Consider the following 7,701-nt stretch of genomic DNA (forward strand, 5'->3'; position numbering starts at 1 on the left):
CTTGCAGAACTAGTATTCACGGAAATAGTATTCACCAAAACACTTTGGAGAATTATGCTTGAACAATAGGCAGCCAGTAGAAGGATTTAGGCTGAAGTGAGATGTGACCAGACTTGTGTTTTAGAATTGCTTTGGCAGCTGTATGAGGAATGGGTTGTCAGAAAGAAAGACCAAATGCAGAGAGACAAAATAAGAAGCTGGTGCAACGGTCCAGGTGAAAGGTGATGGGGAATAATGCATTATTTCCCAACATTTATTTGTGTAACATGTCTGTAACAAAAAGAAAAAGAAAAGAAAATTAATAGTCTTGTCTTATAGAAGAGGTTTCCTGGCTAGAGTGAAAGTTACCTCAGGATCAAGATCCCCCCCATTGCCAGGAACCACCAAAAGTCTGCAGCTTAGATCGTTTGCCTTAAATCTCATCCCCAGCCACTCCCTGTACCCAGATCTGACACCTGGTTCTGGTTTTTAGTTCTTGCAGGTCACCTGGTTTATCATTGCTTGCAGGGTCTTTGACTGGTCACTTTGTTTATTTTCCTGCAGCATCTTAATTCCTTGGACTCTGCCTTGCTTGACTGCCTTGCCTTGCTTTCCAGTACCTAGGCTGCCTACCTGCAGACTGGTTCCATCACCTTATTTTCGTGTGCCTACCCACTCTCCCAGTGTCATTGCTCTGCTTGCTAACAACTCCAGCATCATTGCCCCACACTAGGGCTCCACCCTGACTTCCTTAGCCCATGTAGTTCTTAGTCCAGCCTACTCTGCCTTTTCTACCTTCCATACCAGGTTTTACCATATGCAGAAAAAAACATTTTCTAATCACCTGCTGCTGCTTTCTGCCTGGAACCTCTAATGTTGCTGCAACTAATTGAGCCAAAAATTTGACAACAAAGAAAAAAATTAAACTCTACCTGATATTTTTTTCCAGGGGATTTCCAAAACTTCTTAACAATTCCCTCAGGTTTCCCTGGGGCTGAGTGATTTTTCTTTCCCAAAATATTAGCCCAGAAACAGATTTTGAGATAAACCGTCTTGAAAATGACTATACCCACACTTCATTCTCCCCTTCTCCCTTACCACATTTAAAGGACGCTTTCTGTATTTCTACCTTTATGAAGGGAGAAAAGATGATCCAAGGCATCTCCAAGAAACAAACCAGGACTGGACCTCTTGAGAAGAATCTGATTCTCCTCCAGTGTGGCCATTATGACTCCTATTTCATTTCTGTCATGTGGCCTGAAGGCACTCCCCTCACAGGGCTATTCAACCCTGTCCAGTTAACCTTGTTATTCCACGCAGAGCACATGCTGTCCCAGGAGTGGTCCAGTCGGGAGGGGCCAGAGAGGTGCTAAGCCAAGAGATTCCAGGGAGAGCAGAGGCCGCTCAGCAAGAAGGGGTGTTAAGAGCCTTGGTCAGAAGCCGGCTGGCTCGGAGGAGCACAGAGTGGTTTGGCTGGGAGGTAATGAACACCCTTTGTCCTGCAGAGTCTACCAGATCCCACCGCTGGGCTCCGCAGAGATCAAGCTGGGTGTGTTTCAGCCACATGCCTTCCTCACTACCCCCACAGTCCCTGGCTGTGGTCTGGTCCTTTGCTCAGCCAAAATATGTGATTTCTTCTGGTGAGCTGGCAGCTGCACGCTATGAGCTGGACTGAACAGTGTATGTCCCTGTTCCCTTGCCTCGTTATTTTACAACTAAACAATCAGCATATTTCTGTGAAAGCCTGTCTCCTTTCCTGAGTTCTGAACCACTATTCATTCAGGAACACATTTTAAGCTTTCTTGTCCTAATGAATGTCAGACACATGTTTGAGAGAAGAAAAAGGATGGCTCTGTAAAGGAACAGTTACCTCTAAGTGATAAAAGATGTGAATGGGCTCTCAAAGTACTTGCTCCTAATTATTCCATTTCTGAGAGACTTGACTGTTAAAACCTAAGCTAGCTCTAGAAACGTTTGAAACCTCATATTTCCATCTGGCCTGGAGGATGCTGAACTTACAGAATTCCTAGCCAACTCAGAGACTTTAGAATTGAGATTTAAGGACAGCATTTTTTTCTACAGACTTATGTTTCAGAAAAGCAACAACAATCAGTGTCAGGTAATTCTTTTCAGGGAGTGTAGCCTTCTGTTTATTTTATATTTTTAAATCTTCAGGTAAGAAGAGGAGGCTAATCTCTAAAAACTCAAAGTTGATAAAAAACATGTTGAAGGGAAGGACTACCCTGTTCCTCTAAGTTCTTCTAACAGATTTCACTTACCATTGTATGATTTCACTTACATTACGTATGTGTGTATATCTGAAATGAGTGTGTGTGTGTGTATAATGATATGTAAATGATATGTAAAATACATCCTCCTATTTAAAACTCTGACCAAGCTGGAAACATCTTTCTTATCATATTCTTTCAGCGAAAAATTCATTATACTGTATAAGAGTTGAATCAAATAAACTCATATGTTTTTTGAGTTTCAAAGTTTGGGGATTTTTTTTTAAGTATAAAGTTCTTATTGCAAGCAGAATAAAAGCCAGATTCAAAGGTCAAGTTTTTTAAAGCATTAGAACAACTATATTTTAGTTCCTTAAATTTTTTTCAAGATGAGAGAAGCAAGTAACATTTTAGATACCAGTATATTTTCATGTATCTGCCCAAACTACTACTAATAATGTACTATTAATAATGATTTAATGTAAAGGAAGAAAGGGAGAGAGAGAGAGAGAGAGAGAAAGAGAGAGAGAGTGGAGGAGGAGGAGGAAGAAAGGAGGGAGGGAGGAAGGAAGAAGAGATAAATTAATTTGTAGGGAAAGCGAGTAAGCTAGCTGAAAATAACATGCATACTTCATCATACCTCAAGTCTTTTCCCTGAAAATGGAAAATCAGGGAGGAAAGGAGCAAGAGCATTCATAGGATGATTAATAGTCTCCCAGAAAGTAAAGAATCCATATCTTATTCCTTTTTCTTTCCATGTTCTTTCCCAGTATCTTCAGGGCTTATAGTTGGACAAAGAAAGGGTGTCATATAGTTATCTCTTAACATTTTCTGAAAACATACAAAAATTGGAATCCTGCACACCTCCACGCAGTAATTCTTACTTTGCTGGTCAATTCAAAGTAATTCTTACTTTGCTGGTCATCTAAAAAAGACTGTCACTTCCCACTACCTCCCTCCTACCCTACACCTAGATTCCAAGCCACTGACTATTCCTTTCCCTTTTTCCCCATTCCACACTCATCCACCCAGGGGGTTTATAGCAGTGGATGTCTTCCAGTCTTCTAAGTATTCATCTATAAACTTCAATTCCTTCTTATCCATCTTGAAAAGTGTCCTTTGCAGTAAAGTAAGTGCTAAGTATTTTTCCTATTCAGAGTTTCTTATTTCTAAATTCAAGATATTGTGATCACTTGCTAATATTATTTGACATTTTATTGAAATTTTTCCTTCCAGTGACCATTGGACAATTACAACAACATTTATCACTTGGAAAATATGGTGCACCCCTGCTACCTCCTTGATTTAATTTGATGTGATCAGTAGATGGGTGCACGCTACATGACATGCTTTGATATAGTAGACTAGGAAAGAAATAAATAATGTGATTAGAGAAAACATTTGGCCTATTTGTCATTTCAATGTCCCTCTGAATACTCGAAAACCTCTGTGGAATGAGGAAATTGATACTCTTGTACATTGCCCACTGAAATCTAGCAGCATCTCTGAATGGAACTTGATAATCCAAATGCAAAACTTATGTTAGAGTGATTTATCCATATTATTACTTTTAAATGATTACAGATTGAACAGAAGAGTCATCATGACATTAAGTCAAAGACCTAAACATATAATTTTCTCTCTGTCAAAAAAAAAAAAAAAGTTTAGATTAGCGATTCCCTTCTAAATTCTGGAAAAATCTGGCACCACACATGGAAGATTAATAATTAAAATTGCTAACCTACACAAGCCATATTACACATGACAAACAATATCAGGAAATCATCTACCCAGATAATATATGGGTAAATGTATAGATGGACACAAGTGTATGTTTAGACAGCACCACAAATTCTTTAAAAGGGGAATAACCATAACCATATACAGAAATTCCCTGAATTCTCAAATAGATCAAAAAAATAAAAATGTTGCCACGTATAGTGCATAAATACTACATTTGTTTATCTGCAAAGTTCATTTGAAGGATCTTTCAAAGACTGGATGTTCTATAAGAGCAAAATGTGGGCAGTATGCATTCTGATAGACCACAATGATATAGCTCTTTCTATGGGTAAAGAATTTTTAAAAACATTAACTGACTAACCTTCACAACAATTCTGTAGGAGGCAAATATTATTAATGGTTTTATTTTACCAATGGGAATCTGAGTCAAGGAGAGATTAAATGACATGCCAAAGACTGCAACAAGACAAAGTGTTAGAAAGAGGATTAGGACACAGAAGATTCTGATTTTCAGTTCTCATTATAAATCACGGAAGCAAGATAAAATACATGATAACAGATATTTTCTTGACAAATGGGATCTCATGAACCTAAAGTTTCTAATGTGAGCAATTTTGATATTGCCAATAAGAAATGTCTATATTAAATAAATCACATAATTTATCTCATGTCTCTGTTGAAAATAAATCTTCTAGTAAAAAAAATGTAATTTAAAAAATCAGAAGTTAATATATGCTTAACACAATCAGTTCTCAGCATGGTGAATGTGGAAGTTGCCCTGAAGAGGCAAAGTATATTTTGTCCTTTGTTATAAACTCATGACATCCACACTTTTCAGGGATAGAACCTGTCAGGTCATGTCCAGACACCAATATCGTGAGTGACCTCAAACTCCCATCATAAGCTTTCTTTTATTACCACTCCTTGTCTGAAATCAGCTAAACTAAGCCAAGCAAAGAAGGAAATGAAGCAAAGTAGTTGGGGGAATTAAAAGGGAGAGGAGGGGAGTGTTGAAATGATCATGGCTGGGTAATATTTTGAAATATTATTCTACGCATATGTATTAATCTGGGTTCTTCAGAGAAACAGAACCGATAGTAATACAGTTGACTCTTAAACAACACAGTTGTGAACTGTATGGGCCCACTTATATGAGGATTTTTTCCTGAAAATATACAGTCAGCACTCTGAATCACCCGGTTTTGCATCTGCAGATTTAACCAACTGCAGATGGAAAACTATTTTCAATCCATAGTTGAAAATCCATGGATATGAAGGGCCAGATGCATTGACCTATGACATTTTATAAAAGGGACTTGAGCTAATGTTTATAAAGTACATAGAATGGTGCCTGCACATGGCGAACATTATGTATCAGTCCCCATAACAACTCCATAAGGTTAGCACTAATATCATCATTCTTCTTTTTACAGATAAGGAAACTGAGGCAGAGAGGGTTCCAAGGTCCTAAAACTAGTTTGCAATAGAGCCAAGATTCAATTCCAGCAAATATGGCTCCAGAGTCCATGCTCCTAACTGCTACACTGTGACAATTTGAAACTCACAGCAGAGCATAGTTTGAGAGAAAAATTTTGGAGAACCAAAGGTTACAATCATGAAAGACTCCGAGCATATAGTTGATACTATAAACAATAAATTTTAAAAAATAACACAGTGACGATTGAAGTATGAGGTTTATCAACTCCCAAAGAAATTATGAATTGCCCAAGCAGCGTGGGGATTCAAGCAAAGGAAGACTGCACCTCATTTCCTGAGTGGAACCTGAAGTGCCAGCAAGCCTCTCATTTCTTCCCTTCCACCCTCTTGGCCAGCACAACAGCAGAGAAAGTTAGGATGTAGCCTGATGAGCATGTCAAAGAAACATGGCTGTGACACAGCCCCACCATGTTTCCCAGAGCCCCAGAGCAGCACAGAAGGGCATCATGACACTTCCATGCTTCCCTCTCCTCCCGCCCCAAGAAGGGTGAAAATTACAGGCTCAGGGTAACTGCAGGTATTCTCGCAGTCTTGCCAGAGTGCAGAATGGAAATTGAGTATGGAGAAGAACAAAGCCATCTTGAGGATGTCAGCAGGGATACTAAGCCCAGAGACCAGCACGTGCCACCATGAATAAAGGCTCATTTGTGAAAACCAATAGCCCCTCCTATCTCGTGGACACCATGATATGACTTAAAGCCTCAGAACTTGGAGGCAACCCAAGGTGAAAAGGGTGGGAAAAGCCTGAACTGGCTGAATAAATGATTGACTGAAGTTAACCTGAGTTGAATAAGATCGAAATTAAGTTCAGTTAGATAAAGTAAAGCTACATTTTTTTTTTTACACAGTTGATTTTGCAGCTTTTACTTCCTCAGCTATAAAGAAATAAAAACGTGTTTACCTTTGCAACCAGTGCTCTCTCTCTGAAGGCCAAAGGAAAATCTCCAAAATTGTTTTGAGAAATAACATCATTATTGGACTAAGTATATGACTTCCCAAAGGGATTACTTTGTGAAGCAATGCTCATTTCTATAAGTGCTCATTCTGTTCTGTTTCTTTAAAACATTAGCCTCATTAGCTCAAATCAGTACTCATACTACAGACCTGGCCCTTAAAATGACTGAAAGTAGTTTAGTGATAGTTGCTGTCTGTTAATTCAAATAAAATGGCTAGACTAGAGGCTAAGATGGAAAAGATTTAAGATTTTGTGAAGTTAGGATCTAATTCAGCTTTGAGTTTGGCTACTACTCAAGCCAAAGCTTTGAAGCTTTTTGACATAGTGAAACGTTATGATGAAGGATCAAAAGATGAAAAATTCAATGCAAATAAAGGTTGGTTCGTGCATTTTGAAGGTAGTAATGGCTTATATAACATCAGGGTTCAAGATGAAGTTGGGAATGCTGAGGTGGCAGTTCCAGAGAACAGAAAGACTTTCTGTCTGGAAGACAGTAAAAAAAAATTTGTGCCCTAATACCCATGTTAGCCACAGGGTCATACGTGATGGAAACAAGAGTGCAACAAAAATGATATTGCTGAATCAATTTATTTAAAATTTATCAAATAATCCTGGTCTCTCAAATATAGTCTCAAATTTGCTTGTGATAATTTCCATAAATTTTTTTTCAAATTCTTATTTCTGATTAGGTATTTTCTCAACTCTTGATTTGTTAAAGGTAGTATAATGAAGAAGCTTTACCTATGGTCATTTCTATAAGAACTTAGGCTTCAAGTTCTCAACCAATGTAACACACTACTCTCCATTGTTATAATGTGAAAAAAAAAATAGATTTATCTGGTTTAAATAATTTTTATTATAGAAACTTCTAGCAGAAATGTAACTCATTATAAGTATAAGGAATATCTTCAGAGCTGGCATACAAATACACAAAGAATCGATCTTTTAGAAACAACATAATTTCAGAAAAACAGGGATGGAAATTCAGTCATTAAAATAGATGACGTAAACTAACTATTATAATTGTTGATATTTAAAAGCGCAAATTTCATGGATTTGCTTTTGAAAAATTTAGGCTACTCAATATGATTTTAAACAGACTTATTAAAGAAAATTCCAGGACTCCATCTTTAATACCTTCCCTATTATACCTTTCCTAAGCAATCTACATGAGTTACGGAAGGTCTGTCAGCCTTCAATTTGGTTTTATTGGCATTTGTTGCTTTAAATCAGACCTTTCACATTATTTATATAAGGTTTTTTTTATTTAATATTCAAAATGATAGAACATATACATTG

At 37.6% G+C, this 7,701-nt stretch overlaps 1 long non-coding RNA gene across 1 annotated transcript; it reads right to left on the reverse strand.

Annotated features, from left to right (window-relative positions):
* Nucleotides 1-209: 209 nt before the first annotated feature.
* On the reverse strand, nt 210-1,338 carry LOC120605855 (uncharacterized). Its single transcript, XR_005653745.1, has 2 exons — nt 1,109-1,338; nt 210-270 (listed from the first exon to the last, which is right to left on the reverse strand). It is a non-coding gene; the product is annotated as an uncharacterized LOC120605855 (long non-coding RNA).
* Between the last annotated feature and the right edge of the window lie 6,363 nt (nt 1,339-7,701).

This window comes from Pteropus medius, unplaced genomic scaffold (assembly GCF_902729225.1).
Source record: "Pteropus medius unplaced genomic scaffold, Ma_sr-lr_union100, whole genome shotgun sequence".
Taxonomy (NCBI): Eukaryota; Metazoa; Chordata; class Mammalia; order Chiroptera; family Pteropodidae; genus Pteropus; species Pteropus medius.